The 19,440-nt window shown below is 38.0% G+C and overlaps 1 protein-coding gene across 5 annotated transcripts in view; it reads left to right on the plus strand.

Moving 5' to 3' along the window:
- The first annotated feature begins 4,686 nt into the window (after nucleotides 1-4,686).
- Nucleotides 4,687-19,440, plus strand: part of LOC119531509 (ubiquitin-protein ligase E3A) — a 122,188-nt gene continuing 107,434 nt past the window's right edge. For 4 of the 5 annotated variants that reach the window (XM_037832828.1, XM_037832830.1, XM_037832829.1 and 1 more), the window contains exons 1-2: nucleotides 4,687-5,310; nucleotides 18,701-18,764. The gene's annotated coding sequence lies outside the window, so the exon portion shown is untranslated. The remainder of the gene's footprint in view (nucleotides 5,311-18,700; nucleotides 18,765-19,440) is intronic. The other variant, XM_037832831.1, reaches the window with a different exon arrangement.

Raw genomic sequence — 19,440 nt, forward strand, 5'->3', positions numbered from 1 at the left:
TCAAAGGAACACACGTACACTTCAACTGAGATACAGGAATTTAAACAACTAATGCTAAATCAAATAAAAAAGTTTAGAGAAGATATTGCAAAAGAGATAGAGGCTGTAAAGGAAGAACTGGACATGTATACAGCAGAAATCAAAAGTTCAAAAAACCTACTAGTAGAATCTATGGAAATGAAAGGCACAACACAAGAGATGAAAGACACAATGGAAACATACAACAGCAGATCTCAAGAGGCAGAAGAAAACACTCAGGAACTGGAGAACAGAACACCTGAAAGCCTACACGCAAAGGAGCAGATGGAGAAAAGAATGAAAAAATATGAGCAACGTCTCCGGGAACTCAAGGATGAAACAAAGTACAATAATGTACGTATCATTGGTGTCCCAGAAGGAGAAGAGAAGGGAAAGGGGACAGAAGCAATAATAGAGGAAATACTTAATGAAAATTTCCCATCTCTTGTAAAAGACATAAAATTACAGATCCAAGAAGCGCAGCGTACTCCAAACACAAGAGATATGAATAGGCCTACGCCAAGACACTTAATAATCAGATTATCAAATGTCAAAGACAAAAGAGAGAATCCTGAAAGCAGCAAGAGAAAAGTAATCCATTACATACAAAGGAAGCTTAATAAGACTATGTGCGGATCTCTCAGCAGAAACCATGGAGGCAAGAAGGAAGTGGTGTGATATATTTAAGATACTGAAAGAGAAAAACCACCAACCAAGAATCCTGTATCCAGCAAAGCTGTCCTTCAAATATGAGGGAGAGCTCAAAATATTTTCTGACAGACAATGAGAGACTTTGTGAACAAGACACCTGCCCTGCAGGAAATACTAAAGGGAGCACTACACGGTGATAGAAGACAGGAGTGTGTGGTTTGGAACACAATTTGGGGAGATGGTAGCACAACAATGGAAGTACACTGAACAAAGGTAACTATGAATATGGTTGAGAGAGAAAGACGGGGAGCATATGAGACACCACAAGAAAGGAGGAAAGATAACGATTGGGACTGTGTAACTTGGTGAAATCTAGAGTATTCAACAATTGTGATAAAATGTACAAATATGTTCTTTTACGAGGGAGAACAAGCAAATGTCAACCTTGCAAGGTGTTAAAAATGGGGAGGCATTGGGGGAGGGATGCAATCAGCATAAACTAGAGACTGTAACTAATAGAATCATTGTATTATGCTTCCTTTAATGTAACAAAGGTGACATACCAAGGTGAATACAGATAAGAGGGGGGGATAGGGGAGGCATGTTAGACACTTGACATTGGTGGTATTGTCTGATTCTTTATTCTACTTTGATTTAAGGTTATTTTTCCTTTTGCTGCTTCCTAGCTGTCATTTTTTTTGTTTCCTCTTTCTTTTGCCTCTCTACCTTCTATGACTCTCCCTCCTGCCTTGTGGAAGAAATGTAGATGCTCTTGCTTAGTATGAGCAGAATGTTCAATTAGGATGAACTTAAATGTTTGGAAATGAACAGGGGTGTTGGTAGCAAGATGTGAGAATAACTAACAGCGCCGAATGGTGTGTGAATGAGGTGGAAAGGGGAAGCTCAGAGTCATATATGTCACCAGAAGGAAAGTTGGAGGTCAAAAGATGGAAATGTATAAAACTGAATCCTATGGTGGGCAATGTCCATGATCAACTGTACAAATACTAGAAATCACTTCATGAACCAGAACAAATGTATGACAATACAATTAGAAGTTAATAATAGAGGGGCATATAGGGAAGAACTATATACCTATCACAAACTATATACTACAGTTAGTAGTATTTCAACATTTTTTCATAAACAGTAACAAACGTACTATATCAATACTAGGAGTCAACAATTGAGGGGGATTGGTTAGGGATAGGGGAGGTTTAGTTTCCGTTTCTTTTTTTCTTTTTTCATCTTTCACTTTACTTCTTGTCTGGAGTAATGAAAAGTTTCTAAAAATTGAACAAAAATTAAGTGTGATGGTATGAGGGTACCCAGGGGCAAGTGATCGTACACTCTGGATCTTTGGATAATTGTATGGTATCTGAACAATCTCAATAAAAATGGGGGAAAAAATTGCAAGGAAAAAAAAAAAATACTATGACTACTATTACTGTTACTACTAAGCCACTAACATTTAATGTGCACTTAATAAGCGCCAGGCACTGTTCTACATGGGACTAATTTTCCTTCAAAAGTATTTCTTAAATATTGGGAACAAATCAGACAATGAAAACTTGGTCTAGAAAGGTATGGGATCGTTTTTTCCTCAGAGCCTCCAGAAGCAACCAACCCTACCAACACTTAGAGTTCAGATTTCTGACCTCCCAGAAGAGAGTCAACTTGCTGTTTTAAGCCACCCAGACTGCAGTTATTTGCTAAGGCAGTCCTAGGAAACTAACACAACCAAATATTTAGGGCAAGATGTTTCATTAAAAAAGAAAAACGATTAGTATTAATAAATACTTCCATGATCACTGAAGTGCTGGATTACTCTGAAAAAGTGTCCCTGGTTTTACTATAGCAGGTGTGACTTCCCCTTGGACTATGAGCTCTTAAGGACAGGGATAGGGATTATTGATCTTTTATTATCGGCACAGTTCTGGGTAAATAGTACAAGCTCAAAGTTTGTTTAAGAAATTAATGCATTATGGTAAATGTATTAAATGTCCTGAGTAACATTCTGACACTAGCGTCACACACAAGAACACATATTTAACATTAATGAACTAAAAGGGCTATGAGTAATTTCCTAGATTACAAGGAGGCCCTACTAAAATCAAAATATCTATATAAAGAACTATATAGTCATTCTGACATCTAAGCTTAGATTTATTTCCCTCAGCCTAACCTTTTCAGAACTCAGGGATTTCAGACATATTTTGATATATCAAGCTATAAAATTAAATTTCATTTATGCAAGTTCTACTTAAGAGAAAGCAGAATAGCTAAACGCATCTTCACATGTTAACTATAGTAGTAACATTTTGCTTTTAATTATTCTAAAAAGAAAGCCTTTAATGATTTTCACTCTTCTTGGCCTATGTATCAAAACAAAGATAAATATAAATCCTTAAAAGTTTATGACTCTATTTCCCTCCATTAAATACAACTGCAAGTAGTTTCCAAATGAAGATCTGTAATTGGGGTGAAGGAAAATAAAAGCAGTGAATGAATAAGGAGCTGAGTTAAAATATCATAAAATTGGACATGGCTTAAAACTGCTATTTATCAATCGTTTTGGAATAATTTAAACACCTTTACCTTGTTTTTAATAATTAGTTAAATTTTCTATTATTTTGGAGGGGGTTACATTAATTGTTCCCAGGTATATTAAAAAAGGATACCCTAATAATGCTACTTAGAAAAAAATGTATGACTGTTGCTATAAAAAACCTGAATACTGGTTGAATGGAGTCTCACATGGTATTTCTTTCCTTGACTTTCCTTAATTTTCCATATATTCTATTCTAGGTGTTTTAGAGCAGTTGTGGTTCATGCATAAAATACAGGATTCCCATATATCACCCTTTTAATAACACCTTGCATTGATGTGGAACATTTGTTACAACTAATGATAGTACATTTTAAAATTTGTACTTTTAACTATAGACCACAGTTTAACTTGGGGTTCCCTATTTGTGTAACGGAGCTCCATGGATTTAAAAATATATATTTTTTATAAATATACACACACGTGTTTGTGTATATATATGTACATACATGTACATATATATACACAGTCTAACATTTCCCCTTTTACTTATATTCAGATATGTATTTCAGTGCACTTGATTATGTCCACAATTTTGTGCTACCACTATCACTATACATTACCAAAACATTTCCATCCTTCCAAATAGGAACTTATTTTAAGGGCTTATTGGCAAAATTGAAGGCCTCTAAGAGTATTAACTGTTCGTGATATTACAGCTCTGCTATCAAGTGTTGCAAAGCCATAAATAAACTCTTCAAAAGAAAACGGGGACCCTGCTGCCAAATATGATTTTCATCTACATGGCTTTAAATGGGTTCAGTTGTCATTTGAATCAAAATTAGACTCTACCCAGCAAGTAGGGTCAATCAAGAGGCCACGTCTCTATCGACAACCTACAGAATAGCAACACTGCAACAAAAAGGCTTTTACCTTTTCTTCTTTTGTAAACTAGTGACACATCCTGTAACTGCCAGAACTAAGCAGATGACCTTGGCCTCTGAAACCTGGCCTGCACTCACGGGCCACCCTCGCAATCTTTACACGGGCAGCTCCGGGAGGAAAGAGGTTGGGAGCAAAGACCTAATACGCGGAAGTGGCTTCTGCCCGGCCTCGGGGCCGCCTCTTCTGCCTTTCGGAGTCGACTCGTCCCCGACAAAACAGGAACGAGTAAGTCCCGGCACTTTTCTCGGCTGGGTGGTCAGGGGGCTCCCCAACCCTCCTGTCCAGTCGAGAGGTTTCCGGAGTGTATCCCTTCCCCTTCTTTCTGTCGCGTCATTAACGACGGCGGCTCAGCAGAGGAACTGCCTCTACGGACCAGTACCAAGATGGCGACCGAACGCTGAGAAGTCCGGCGGAGCCGCCGGCTACCTCCCCTTCCCAGCGGTCCCTGCGCCAGCGCCGACGGCAAGCAGGTGGAGCGCGGCGCCCTCCCGCGTGTGTCCTGGCCCCGCCCCACGTCTCCGTCCCAGCGTCCCCGACCGGAGCCTTTTCCCGGCCGTGGCGCGCGCTGCCTGCCGGGATACTCAGCCAGCCCAGTCAGTCCTCCCGGCTTGCGCTGCGGCCGCGAGTTCTGTGTTTCTCCCAAGATGGTGGCGCTGGGCTCGGGGTGACTGCAGGAAACGACAGGGCCCCTACAACCCGCCCTTCGCTCGCTCGCGCATCCCGCCGCCACGTAGCCAGCTGCCTGTCTGGCGCCCGACAGCCGCCGCCGCTGCCGCCTTGTGCTTCGCTTCCGCCGATCCGGCGCTGAAGGCCCCGGGCGGCAGTGCCTCCCTCGGCTTCTCCTGCGGGCCGTCTCTGAACGTCTCGCGGCCTAGCCTCGGGCAGCCGGCCCGCAGCCCCCGGTGTGGACCGGCAGCGGCGCAGCGGCCGCTGGCGACGAGCGTGGGGTCCGCGGCGTCCCTGGCGTTCCCTTTGCCGGCCTCGGCTTCCGGAGAAGAAAGCGCGGGTCCCGCATGAGCCCCGGCGGTGGCGGCGGCAGCGAAGGGGAACGAGGCGGTGGCGGGCGGAGGCGGCGGGCGAGGGCGACGACGACCAGTGAGGCGGCTGCCGCTGCCAGGACTGCGGCCCAAGCGCGGGGGCGACGGCAGGTCAGTGTCTTGGCGGCGGCCTAGCGGGTGGGCCAGGCGGAACGGGCCGCGGCCTTCTTCCCTCTGTCCCCTTGGGCTGATCCCTCCACCCCTCGCCGGGGTAAGGGTTTGGGGGTTTGGGGGCGCGTAGTCTGGAGGAGCTGGTGCCAGAATTAGGCTCCTGGTGCCAGCGCTTGCTGCCGCCGTAACTGTCAGTCCTGGCCGAGCGCAGGACAGAGGGTTTTGTTGCCCGAGGGAACAGGAGAGAGCCCGGGGCGGGGCGTGCAGGGCAGCAAGTGTAGGCCTTGCTCTCCGGAGGCTGGCCGAGCCGGGCCGGGGTCTGGGGAGAGCTGCCCTTTTCCTGCCAAGGGGAGCGCTCTCGATCTTCTTGAGATTTCGGGCTCTCCTGGGGAAGAAATCTTTAGACGGGTGCTTGGTGGATTGGAGTTTTGGGAGGTGAACCGGTGGAAAGGGAGGACGGAGGAATTGATGTGTCAAGCCTAAGGATTGTGTTCACAGACGGCTCATGTGTTCCTCGTCGCCGAGATTCTAAAGTTGTACGCGAGTTAGTGTGTTTGTCAGAGACTGTGTTAAACACGGATTTGCAAGTGGTTGCCCTTTTTATTCTTTTTCCTTTTCAGTTGAGAGAATGGAAAGGGAATTTTCCTCATCTGGGTATAATGGTTTTTATTGGAAAAGCCAAAATCAAATATGGCAAATGCTTTAGGTCATAAAGCTTTTAAAAATAATTTTAGTATAGACATTGGTTACATTTAGGGTCCTAGAAAGAGAATTTGGTCTCTAAATTTTTAAAAACTTCTTATGGGTGTGTTAAAATAGAGACAGTACCGAATGTGATTGGAATTATAATTGTTAACTGACTAGGATGCGGTTAATAAAGTAAACTAATAGCAAATGGGATATACAGTCCAAAGTTAACCCTCAGTCGTGATGGAATATGACTATGACCCACAGTTTTCAGTCGTTCCACTGCCTGCAGTATTTGAGAGAACCAACTTATTATTCCAGACTTTTTGGGGGTGGAGAGGAGTGTGAAGTAGAAATGACCTAAAGTTTAAGAAGTACAAGTGTTAAAATGTTACATGTTAAACACACTGCAGGTACCCAATAAATTTTATTGAATGCTCTGGACAAGTGGAATGAGAAGTGTTCTCACATCTCTTGACGTTTATTTAAATTATTTTGCAAGCCATGAAATAAAACCTACAATTTAGGAGAAAAGGGGAGTTTTGTCATATGTGTAGTGGAAACAGCTTTGAAATTAGACCCCATTTTTTAAGTCTAAGGTATATATCACATTTTTAATGAGGCAAATACAATATTAATGACGCTGTTGATGAGCCCTAAGGCTGACAAGAAGCCCTTTAAATAAACACTAATAAGCATTACCCTCCCAAAAAAAAGCTTCAATGAATAGGAACTGATTATTTACAAAATTAGAATGTAAACTATGAAAGTCTTAATGTGTTAGTATTTATTAACTGTCATTAGTGTGCTATGTAGTATTTACACATTTTCTGGATATTGCCCCATCCCTGAGGAGTCTACTTTTATAGAGATAAAAAATACAGTGTTTTGATTCCTTTTCAGAGATTTTGTAAGTTATTTTTATTTTATCTTTCCTATATTGGAAACGTTTTCATGGCTTAAAAAATTATTTCTTAGGTATCCGTACTTACTAGTCAGAGGTGTGAGAACGCTTCTCATCCCTCTTGCCCAGTCTATTCAACAGAATTTGTTCTGTACCTGCAGTGTGCTAGACATGTAACATTTTAACACATTGTCTTCCCACTTGCCCAGTCCACTTACTACAGTGTCTATGACCTATAATGTTTTAACAGCTGGATTTCTTAAACTTAAGGTTATTTTTATTTCAATCTCCTTCTCCCTTCCCTTTGAAAAAATCTGGAATAATTTGCTGCTGTTTTCGATATTGCAGGCAGTGGAATGTTTCAAAACTGTGGGTCATATTTTAACTTTTCAACCCAAGCACTTGAAATGATGTTTCTAAATGTTTATTTTCTTAAGTCATTACTGGTTATATTCTCCATGTACATTTTTTATAGACCTGTAATGAACATTACATGCATATGTAGTTTTTAAAAAATCAGCTGTTTTTCATGGTGAAGCCAAACTTTCCAAAGTAACTTTTCAAGTAAACTTCTTGGGTAAAGTCTCCAACATATTTTCATAATGGTTCAGGACAGCATGGCTGGTTTTAATAGTTTTCACCCCACTCCTAATCAGAGATATCATAGTATGTATAGTTGGAAGTTAGACCCTGCTTTTAATTCTGACCTTATTCTAGCTGGCTGTCTGACCATTGGCAAGTTACTTAATCTTGGTGAGCCTCAGTTTTGTCATCTGTAAAATGGGATGGCAATAACTACCTCGGGATTATTGTGAGGATTAAAGTCTGTAAAATGCCTAACACACAGGCACCCAATAGATATCCTTAGATGCCTTCCTACTCAGTTTCTGAATGATTTCAAAGCAGCTGTATCATATTATCCTTTTTCTGTCTTTCTTACTAGTTGTGAACTCATTCTTCAAGGGCATGCACTCAAGTGTTTACCAGAGAGTGTGTAACCCAGGGTATGGATTAGTAAGTTGTCAGTAAATGATCAAGTCGCATCTATTAGGTACCTGCTGTGGCTACTGTGAGCTGAGCTAGGTGCAGTAGCTACAAAGTTTTTAATAAATATGTCCACCTTTTGGAAGCTTATTGTCTAGTGACTTTCTCCACATAATACTTTTTTTGTGTGAAATCCTGTCACATAGTAGAGCCACATTCTCCCATGTCCTTCCAATCTTAGGGCACAGATTTTTAAAACATAAAATCTTTATACAACCTTTTGGCATGTGCATTATTTCATGTCTTGGTCCCAGCACACTACCAATCTGGCACATTGTGTGTGTGTGTGTATGTATGTATTATGTATTGTATATAAGATGAATGAATAAACATATGTTATCAGTTGCTTAGAAATATTCTGATATTTTTCTGTAATGATTATCATTTCTTTCTTCTGGTTATAGATTGATAGAAATTTTCTAACTTGAGTGGGCCTATACTTGATCAACTGCTCCTCACTTTGCACATGAGGAAACTGAAGCACAAAGCTTTGAAATGGTTTTCTTAAAGTCACCCGGGTGGCAGAGTTCTTCTAGCTCAGTGCTCTTTGCCTACAGTGGCACGTGTTCTGTCTTACTTATTGGGAACAGTTACACTTGTTTTGTGGTTACCCACCCATTCTTTTGGAGATAAGTGGGTGTTTCCTATACTATTAATAGAGGACAGCCTTCACAAGATGCCACCAAGAGACCTTTTCTGAGCACAGATAGCACTAAGTATAAGGAAAGGGGCTTTTTTCCTAATAAAATAAAGGGAGTAAAATTACAGAAAATATAAACAGACAATAATTTGTGTTAATCTTTAGAAACATATCCTAATATAGTTCATTTATTTAAAATATTTACATTTATTACAAACTTTAATTGAAATTGAGGCCACAACAGTTTAAACCCATATATTCTCATTATGACAGTGAAAATAGTTAAATTATTTATTAACATTTTTTAATGAATGCCTTATTAATAAATAGCAATACATTTCTTTGCCAGCTTCATTTTTTAAAAATTCAGAAATGGTACCAATGGTGCTTTGATCTCAGTTATCTTTAACAAGTAAACATCATCATGAATAATAAGTCAAAAAGAAGATTATTAAGTATTAGTCCTATTGTGTTTACTGGTATTTGTACATGATGTTTAGCTGAAACTCAGTTATTAGTCTTTGATTGTAAGCTTGTGACAGTGAACTCTCTAAAATTATATTTAAAATTTTGAGTGCTTTGGTTCTCAATGAGTTCAGTGAACATAAGCCACCAAAAAACTACTGATGTGGAAGAAGGAGCATAAACTTCAGTGACAGAAGACCTTGGGCTTATCTTTTCTCTGTAGCTCTCTAGCTGGTCATGAGCAGTCCATTTAGCTTTCTAAAACTTTGTTCCTTGTGTCAAATGAAGGTAAATACTTTGCCCACTTCAGAGGATTATGTTTTTCAAATGTAATTGCTTTTGAAAAAGTAGATTGATATCATATAAAGTGATCTTATAACTGATTTAGTGACTTGCCCAAAAAAGTATAATACAGAGATGATTGGAATCTTGGTATATTCTCATGCTTTTCTCCATTAACATTTTGAACCTTTTTTTAGAAACATTATGGTGGGAAATATTTATTATGTAAATTTATTTTAAATTTGACAATTAAATTAGAAATAAATGATGGTTATTTTAATGGTTAGTGTTACATTGTTCAGTATTATTGATCTAAAGTCAAATTCTTTCTGTAATTTGCTCTACTTGAACTGTTGTGTTACTTTGGTAAATGGCAGGCATAAGATTGACCTGAAAGGAAAAACAGTTTTAGGGAACATAGAACCTTAATGGTTAAGATTTTCCTGAAGCTTAATTCCAAGAAATCTGAGCAGGAACCTCTTGTAAGGCATTAACTGTGGTTCATAGAAGAGAGTCATATATAAGACGTTACTACTTAAGGTCAGCAGTTGTGCTACAGATAACAGCATGGAGGTAGCGTAGGAGCCCTGAACACTTACACAGCTAGGATTAAATCTTCCTTAAATGAAACTTTTCTGGTGTCTAATGTTATGATTCTTAACAACTCAGTGTGATCTCCAAGGTGATCTTTCTCTCTTCCTTGGGGTCAATTGAGGTTAGTCTAGCACAGATCCCTTTAAGTTACAGAAACAAAACGTGAACTGTTTTTTTGACCTTTCTCTTTGTGTTATGTAAGCTTATAGCCTTTTTCTGGTTCTTAATGTATTCACATTGTATGTACTTTCATCATTTCAAGGTGTTTCTTTTCACGTTTGAGACAAGTAGTGCTGCACGCAATTTACATGTCTGTGGGCTGAATGAAAACACCATCAGTGCTCTGCTTCCACTCATGTCCTTTCATAAATGATTGCTGTCTCCTTTTATCAAAGGGATGGCTTAGCATTTTCAAACTTGTAATATTTTACCTCAGCAGACTTTCTCTTGAATGTGAGAAGGTAGTCGGAGAATTGCCCTGTGGACTCCATCTACCACGTTAACTCATTTATTTTTATATTCTTTGGGTTGCAGAATGAATTCTTAATTTTCCCCAGATTAAATATACAGAAAAGTACAGAGAATAATGTAACAAAAAACATGTGTTTACCATCCAGAATGGACAAATGTCACATGCTGTCATTTGCTTAATACTCTTTATCATCGTTTTTAAAACTGAGGTTCTTTATTTTCTTCTCAGATGATACCTTTAGCACTGGAAGTAGCACTGCAGGAGTCTTCTTGTCTCAGTACCAACAAATACACTTTCATGTCTCTTATAAGACATAAAGCATCTTGCTGTTTTGGGAAGGAAAAGGATAAAATGCCCAGCAGTGTTTTCTATATAAAGCTGTTGGTTCATAGGGAGAACTACAGGTTGTTTGAAGCTTACTAATTATCTTATTTTTTTTTTTTAAGGAATTCTATGTATTTTACCTATGTGTTTTTTGCACCAATATTGATAATGTTACCATGTGCTATAAATAAGGATGTTAAATATTTACCCTTGTAAATATTCTGAAGTTTTGGTTTGGGAATTAAAGAAAAAAAAAACTGTCTTTAGAGTGCTTACTGTATGTGACATGTATACTTACTGATAAATTCTGTTTCACACACAGATTAATTAACATTTTCTTTTATGGTTTTCTGAAGTGAGCTGACAGTGTGTCATGTCCTATATTAGTAATAGAATATATACTGTTTAAAGTAATCCAAATTCAGAATTTTCTGCATTTCAAACCTCATGTTGTATATTTCTTTAAATTTAATAGCTTTCAGTGTACTATATTTCAGAATATCTTCTATATTTCAGAATATCTTCAAAATGAAAAAGAAAGGTCTTTTTGAAATCTTTAGGATTGCTATTCAGCCTCCCACCAACCACCCCTCACCGGTAATTTGGAATTTCTAAAGAACCTTTAGAGATGACACTGACAACTACATTCAGATGAGATTCTCCCACTTGCTGGAAGCCACATAATAAAAATTTAAATAAACATAACTTGATGGGTGAAAATAACATTCTAATATTGGTGAATCATATAGGTAAATATATATGACTTACTTAGTTTCAAAAAACTTTTGAAGGATCCAAAGAGAGGGGAAGGCTGAGGTTTGCTTTAGAAGGAGATTTCACTTCTTTTCTAATGCACTGTGAATGTTATTCCAAAGTTATTCTCTTACATATGAGTGACCATACTACCTGGGTTTTCTGGCAGTTTCAGTTTTAAGTATTAGATTAAGTTATTCCCTTAAACCATGGAAAGATCCCAGGGATTCTAACATTTTCAGATTCCTAGAGAGTCTCTTGTATTTTGTGGTTGGTTGCCATTCTCCACTCCTCAGATGTTAGTGTATAAAATTAATTATTTTTGAAGGTTAGGAAATACAGAAATATAGAAAAGCAAAAAGCAAAAAAAATATTTTATAAACTTTTATTGTCAAATATAACACATACATAAAACTAAATAAACCGTTAAGTATATAATCACTAAATAATTGCAAAGCTATCTCCTCTGTCAGCTGCTTAGCCAACAGAAATAATAGCAGCACACCCGAAAGCCACCCTCATTGTGTTTTGTTTTATGGGTATGAACCATCAATGAAGCTCCTGCCCTATTCCAAAAATATATTTGTTAAATAGAAAAAGAAGTGAAAGGTTCCTTTTCTATTCCTAGCTAATTCCTAAAATTAATAGTTGTTAACATTTGTATAAATTTAGGGAAAAAATGCCTGGAAGAAAATTATCGAACAGATATAAGATATTTGTAAAGTGCAGACACCTGTAGTATATTTCCTGTTTTTAGGTCTTTAAAAGAATTGGGCCATGCATATGCTACAGTTTTTTTTAACAGCTGAGATGTAACTGAATACCATAAAATTCATCCTATTAAATTGTACATTTCAGTGGTCTTTAGTGTATTCACAGAGTTGTGTAACCATCATCACTATTTACTTTTAGAACATTTTTTTCAACCCCAAAAGAAACCTGTATCCATTATCTGAATTCCCCATTCTCCTGTCTTTCAACCCCTGACAATCACTAATCTACTTTCCGTCTCTATGTATTTGCCTTTTATAGACATTTCATATAATGGAATCATACCATATATGGCCTTTCATGTCTGGCTTCTTTCACTTAATGTTCCTGAGGTTAATCCACCTTGTAGCACGTATCGGCACTTTATTTATGGTTTTATATGGCTGAGTCATTCTATATTGTATGGATACACCACCTTTATGTGTCTGTTAATCATTGGATGGCACACTTGGATTGTTTCCACTTTCGGCTGTTGTGAATAGTGCTTTTATGAATGTATTCATAAAATACTCAAGTATTTGTTTTGAGTACCTGTTTTCAGTTCCTTTGGGTATATATCTCGGAGCAGAATTGCTGGGGCCTGTCATAATTCTATGTTTAACTTTTTGAGTTTCCCAGTGACTGAACCATTTTACGTTCTCACCAGCAGTGTATAAGGGCCCCAGTTTCTCCACATCCTCTCTAATACTTATTTTCATTTGTTTGTTTATTTGTTTTTGTTTTTTTTTATTATAGCCATCCTAGTGGGCTAGTGGGTATGAAATAGTGTTTCATTGTGTTTCCGATTTGTATTTCCCTAATGACATTGAGCATATTTCCATGTGCTTGTGGCCGTTTTTATATCTTTATATGTCTATTCAAGTCCTTTGCCCATTTAAAAAAAAAAAATTGTGTTTTTGGTTGTTGAGGTGTAAGACTTCTTTATTCTGGATGCTACACTCTCATCACATATATGACCTACAGATATTGTCTCCCGTTCTCCAGGGTGTTTTTTCATTTTGATTAAGTCTTGTGTCTCTCATTTCTTTTGTTGCTCGTGCGTTTGGTGTCACATCTAAGAATCCATTGCCAAAACCAGGGTCATGAAGATTTACCCTTATGTTATCTTCTAAGAGTTTCTTATATATACATTTGTATATTTATTTTGTATTCACTACAACTTGTTTTTTCTCTTAATGGTATTTTATTGAAAATTTTCCAGGTGAATGGCTACATGCATATCTATGTCATTCACTTAGAAAATATTTATTGACTATTTTCTGTGTGCCAGGAGTTGCTCTAGATACAGGGGAAACAGCAGTGTACAAAACCAATCAAAATCCCTGCCTTTATGGAGCATATGTTCTAGTGGGGGAAAGAGAAATTAAAAACAAGATTTGTAAAATATGTGTTACATGGTGCTAAGGAGAAAAAATAAGTAAGAGAAGTGTTTAGGGTGCAGGGATGAGTGGAACTTTCAGAATGGGTTGACAGAGAAAAGCTCACCAAGAGGTAACTTCAGTAAAGACCTGAAGGAGATGAGAGAGCTAGCTAGCTATGTGGATCCATGGGAAGACAGTTTCAGGCAAAGGGCATAGTAAGTATGGAAACCCTGAGGTGGGAGAGGGCCTGATATGTTTGAAGAGCAGGGAGGTGACCATTGTGGCTTTGGCAAAGTCAGTGATGGGAAATAGAGTCAGAAAAATAATGGGAGGGTGAAGATCATTTGGAGCCTTACTTGTCATAGAAAGGACTTTGACTTTTACGCTTGAGGGGGATGGGAAGCCATTGGGGGGTTTTGAGCAGAAGAGTGAAGTTGTCTGTGTATGTTTTGCTGCTTTGTTGAGCATATGGACTGAAAGGGGTCAGGGGCAGAATTGAGAGAAACCAGTTAGGAGGCCACTGGAATAATCTAGGTAAGAGATGATGTTGGGTTGGATGGGGTAATACCAATGAAGGTGGTGAAAAGTGGTTGAATTCTTAATATATGTTGAAACTACAGCACATAGGATTTGGTAATAGATCAGCTCTAAGTGTGAAATAAAAGGAGGAATAAAAGATGACACTAAGGTTTTTGGCCTGAGCTGCTGGGAGAAGGGAGCTGAATTTTTTTCAGTTACTGCATTAAATTATGTACCATCTCAGGTGCCCACTTAACTAAAAGACAATTTTACTGTATAAGCTAAGGCCAAAAAAAAAAAGAAAGAAAAGAAAAAAAAGGAAAAGGAAATAACAAGAAAGGAAAAGGGTGATTTATTTAAAATGTGTGGGAAATTAGACATTAAGGAATATTTGTCCTGAAGAGTGAATCTGAGATGGAAGACTGTTTTCCATCAATATTTAGAATTGAACTAGGAATTAACTCTGAGAGTTCATGGTATATTATGAAACCTTTCCCTATTGTGGAATTCAGGTTATTTTCAGTTTTTGCTGTTATAACAATGGTCTGCTATGATTTCTTTTGGTAGATTTCTACATATATGGTTGTTAGGCCATTAGCATTCATGCATTTAAAAATTAACTAGATACTGCCAAGTACCTTTATTTTGTAACGTGTGATTTCATTTATGTAAATTATAAAAATAGGCAAAACAAACTTTAGCTGTTAAAAGTCAGGATAATGGTTACCTTTGGGGTGGAGTAGTGACTGGATGGGACACAAGATAGATTTCTTGTGTTTCTGGGAATGTTCTATTTTTTAAGTTTTTCTTTCTTTCTTTTCTGTTTTTCTTTTTCTATTTTTTTTTTTTGAGGTTTACAGGCATCCGTTTTGTCTATTAATTGATTTCTATCTTGGGTGTTGGTCATATTTTCCTACTTGTTTGCATATGTAGAATTTCTTACTGGATGCTGGTATTGTAATACTACTCTGTAACGGAACTGAAGTTTTTTGTCTTTTAGACGGTTGAGTTTTGTTTTAGCAGGCAGCTGAGTATCTTGTTTGCCAGCTTCATCTCTACAGGGGGATCAAATTTAGATATTAAGGTGTGTCTAGAGAAAGTTTTACCTTAAGGCTACTAGCTGTGACTAAGCCATGACTCTTCTGGGGTCTCTACTAAATGCCCCCAGTGGAGAGAATTTAGGAGTTTCCCAGTTCTGTAAGAACACAGGGAATATTTCAGCTCCCCGGCTTCTCATTTCCCAGCCTCATGAAGTCTCTCACCTTACTCATGCAACTGCGTCAAAAGGCACCTCAAGCAGATTTCTCAGCATAACTCTCCTTTATGGCACTCTGCCTCACAAATTTCTCCCACCTCAACCTCCTGAACTCCGCTCACTTTCTTCTCATCTGAGTGGGACTGCTGTCTTCTGCTTGGGTTCCCCCGCCGGACCGCAGTTTAGGCTTCTCCAGGTAGAAATCCTAGCACTGATAGAGCTCACCTCATCTGATTCCATTCTTTCATGGATCACAGTCCTGAGTTGCCTGTTGTCCACAGTGTCTGAAAACAGCTATTTCATGTATTTTTCCAGTTTATTGTTTTTGACAAGAAGCAATGTCATATGTTTGTGGATATTCTTCTGGACTTAACTCTTTCTATGTCTAATGCCATATCATGCATTTATTTTTTAAAAGTTTTGATTGAAATATACATGCAGAAGAGTTATAGTTGTACAAAGCTTGTTGAATTTTCACACACTGAATACACATGTAGCCAGCATTCAGAGCAAGAAATAAATCAGCAGCACTTTTGAAGCACCTTGTGCTCTCTGTCACTACTGTTTTCCCCCACGAGTTACCACTATCCTGACTTATAATGCATAGATTAAATTTGCCTTTTTAAAATACTTTATATCACTAGACTCTGTACACATTTTGTTGCATCTGGCTTCTTTCACTCAACATTGTATCTGTGAGATTAATTCACTGTTGTAATAGTTGTTTATGCTTGTGGCTACATAGTATTCCATTTTATAAATATGCTGCAGTTTATCCATTCTGCTGTTGATGGACATTTTAGTTGCTTTTGGTTTGGAGTTATTAAGAATATTGCTGCCCTAAATATTCCAGTGAATTTCTCACTTCTGTTTGATGTATACTTGGGAGAGGAGTTTTTAAATCAGAGGGTGTGCAAAGGTTCCATTTTAGTAGATACATGTTAAAGTTTCTTGAAGGAATTGTATTGATGTTAATTATACTATTTAAAGTAAGTATACTATTTAAAGTAGTAGTAATTATGGTATTTAAATTAAAATATACTATTTAAATTAATTACTTTAATATTTGGTAGGTTAAGTTCCCTGGGGAAGGGAATATTATTCTTGTTAGAAATACAGCATTTTCTTGGTTATTCTTAAATATTTACTCTTTGAAATAAACTTTTGTTAAATTGGCATCGGATTAAATTTGTGTTAATTTGAGGAGAAATGATATCCTTGTTTGCTCATCCATAAATTGCATTTGTAACTATCTCAAAATCTTTTGTCAGGCCAAGAGTCCTGATTCCTTTTTGTTTTTCTTGTAGGGGTAGTGTGGTGTTAACATAGGTGTCACCATTACTTTGAGAATAAAAATACTGATATTTCTCAACATCAACCAGCTTACATCTAGAGGCCCTGACCTGACAGATGTACACAGATAGCTATAATATAAGGTAGAAAACAATAAATTCTATTATGGTATTAGAAATGCATAGTAGGATCCAAGGATTGTGGTTATTTAAGAAGAGCTTAAAGAATTCTGTCAGAGGTAGCCTTTAGAGTAAGATTTTTAACAGGGCAGGATAGATGGGTAGGTGTTGGAGAGTGAAGGTTAGTAAAGGTTTGGGGCAGCAAAACATTGAAGTACAAAATATAGATAGCCAGTGTGTGAAAGCCAGTATTCCAGTGATGGGTACCTCATGATGTCATATAGTGGGCAGTAAGGGGTGGGTGCGGGCCGTATGGCGGAAGCCTCAAATGATATGTGAGGGAGTTTGAAATTTATTCTGTGGGCATTGGGAAGCCACAGAAGCTTTTGAACATGGTGTATGGCCAGATTAGAGTTTTAAGAAGGTAGTTCTGGAAGCAAAGTCGAGGATGGACTGGCACAAGGGAAACCCAATTAAGTAATGAGAGTATGTAGTATGATAGTGTTGGTAAGTGTGGGGCAAAAAAGGAAGCAAGAGCTATCTCAAAGATAAAATGTATAGGATTTGAGTATAAATTAAAAGTGACAAGTATGGTATAAGGGAAAGAGCCTGGTCTTGAGAATTCGACAATGTGGGTTTGAATGCTAACTCTGTATTTAGTAGTTAAGTGACCCAAAGTAAGTTACCTAAGGGAAACATGTTCTCTTCTGTAAGATGTTCCTTTATGTATTCTATGAACATTTTCAAGTACTGGAAGTGTAAAAGTGAATGATACATCTGTTCTCTAGAAGTTTGGTGTAGTCTGGGGAGATAGGTTGAGCTAGCAGGTTTGGGCCACGTTGTGTGTAGTCTCACCTAATGCAGTGAATCTGACTCTCTGAGGAGTAGAACCCAAGAACCTGCACTCTTTACAGGCTACCAAGAGAGTCTGGTATAGATGAAAGTTTGAGAATCATCTCACTTAGGTCTTAACCTGGTTATTTTGTTGTTGTTTTTTTTTAATAATTATATGTAGTTTATTCATTTTCTGCTGTCAACCTGTAGAATAATGGGTGGTTTTCTTAATCTTTGGGATTTGGTTTCGTCATGTATGATAATAAAAGACTTCAATTCCTTCCTCACTAAGAAACATTGTGGTTGCATAGAAATGAGCTAAGAACTTACGTGACTATTGGAAGCATGTTTTAAGCTTCAGAATTTGTTTTTTTTTTTTTTTTTTGATGAGTTAAGTTTTGATAGACCTATTAATTGGTAGGTTTAAGAAATAATAATTGCTACTATATATTGACATCCTATTATGTGCCAAGCATTGCTCTACATATATTTGATATATTATCTCTCATACTTGTAACAATCTAAAAGAGTAGGTAGGTATTATCTCCATCTAACAGATAGAGGACTGTAAGGACTGTGGTCGGAGGACTTGCGCCCAGGGCTGTCTTCTGGGAGATAGTGCACAAATGCCCATACTTGAACATAACACAACAGAGTCTCAGAATAGAGAGGTTAATTAAAAGATAAATTGCGGTAGGTGTCTGAAGGGAATAGAGGCATGTGATCAAACAGTTTTCATATATTCTCATGGGGTTTTGACCCTTTTGGAGGGAGGGAAGGGTAAAGAAATGACAAGCAGTAAGCTCTGTGAATGAGAGTGGGAAACGTGGCTTTGACAGCCAAAAATACTCAGGCCACAAGGCCTGCCCAGCCACCCTTCCACACATCCTGACAACAGCAGGAGGATAATTTGCCTATTGATATGTTCTGAGATCTTCATAAATATTATAGAAAATGAGTTTGCTTTTATTTTATAATGAATTTTAGTCAAATATTTTAGTAAAAAATTATTAAATTTTAAAAGTTTATCCAGTTTATGTAAAAAGAATTGAGTGAAGTGTTTTATATTTTAGGTTAAAAATCTGTAAGAACCTGATTTTAGAATTCAGCAGCTCATCAGAAGTTTGGCGAAATATGGTATGTTTCTATTGTATTTTTTAGAATTCATATTGCATGTATATCTTAATGTTTTGACTTGTCTACTTGGGGACTGAATGTTAGAATAATGGCAGGTGTGTTTGGTTGGCCATCATTTTTCAAAGCATTGTGCTAGGTGCTAATAAGAGATGTACAAAATAATACAATTTTAATATATTCCCCACTCTCAAAGTACTTACGTCTAGCGGGGAAACAGAGCTGCCTAAGTAACTATGCTATCAGGTCAACTGTATGAGGGACTCAAGTTGGGTGCTGAAAGAATTTAGAAGAGATTAGTGTGCTAGGAGAGTTAAAATAATGTGCATAAGAAGATTGGGGCTTGGGGGCACAGGTTTGGCCATCAGACTCTAAGTATTAATAATGCCTTGCATTTGCCAAGGTCTTACTCCATGCCAGGCACTGTTCTGAGCACTTTAAATGTTAGCTCATTTGTCCTCATGACAGCCCTCTGAAATAGGTACCACTCTGAAATAGGTACCACTCTTATCTTAATTCTACCTATGGGGAAACTGAGACTCAGAGAGGTTAAGTAACTTGCCCAAGATTTCCCTGCTAGTAAGTCACCAAACTGGTACTTGAATCCAGGCAGTCTGGCTCTGGAGCCTGTCTTTTGCATTGCTGAGCCATGGACCTTATGAAGGAGGAGCAATAGAAG

The sequence above is a fragment of the Choloepus didactylus genome, chromosome 4, assembly GCF_015220235.1.
Source record: "Choloepus didactylus isolate mChoDid1 chromosome 4, mChoDid1.pri, whole genome shotgun sequence".
In the NCBI taxonomy this organism is placed as follows: domain Eukaryota; kingdom Metazoa; phylum Chordata; class Mammalia; order Pilosa; family Megalonychidae; genus Choloepus; species Choloepus didactylus.